We start from the raw sequence: 668 nt of genomic DNA on the forward strand, positions 1-668 counted from the left end.
CATATGGGTGTTTTCACAAACACATAGCATGCATGACAAAAAGTTAATAAAAATAATACATTGAACATGCAAGCAACCCTGAAAAATTAATATATCATTTCCAAATGAGTCCTTAACAATCCACAAGCAAACCATAAGGAATAATAATGACCCTAATAAATTTCCAACACCAATTAAAAGAAAAAGAAAGAAAAGGAAAACATGGATAATGCAAGTAAAAAGAAAAAGAAAAGGAGAAGAAAACATAAATGAAGAAAAGAAAAGAAAAACCTTGATAATGGTGGTGAGAGAGAGAAAGTAAAAAGTGAGAAAGAAGGAAGGAGGAAGAAAGGGGAAGAAAATAATGAGGAGGAAAAGAAAAAGTAGGATTTGGGGAATAGAAAGATAAGATATTTGGCAAATTAGGATAAGCTGTGCGGCGCAAGCGACGCGGACGCGTGGGGTACGCGTTCGCGCGGATGGCGCTTAAATGAATTGACGCGGTCGCGTTGGTCACGCGGACGCGTGACGCGTTTTGTGCTACTGGCCCGAGGGCAGCCTCGCGCTCGCACAACTCTCTGTTCAAAACTCATTATTGCCTAATTCCAGGGTGACGCGGTCGCGTGGTCGACGCGATCGCGTTAGTGGCCATTAGTTGGATATGACGCGGACGCGTGAGCCATGCGTCC

This window comes from Arachis ipaensis, chromosome B8 (assembly GCF_059453495.1).
Source record: "Arachis ipaensis isolate K30076 ecotype BB chromosome B8, ASM5945349v1, whole genome shotgun sequence".
In the NCBI taxonomy this organism is placed as follows: Eukaryota; Viridiplantae; Streptophyta; class Magnoliopsida; order Fabales; family Fabaceae; genus Arachis; species Arachis ipaensis.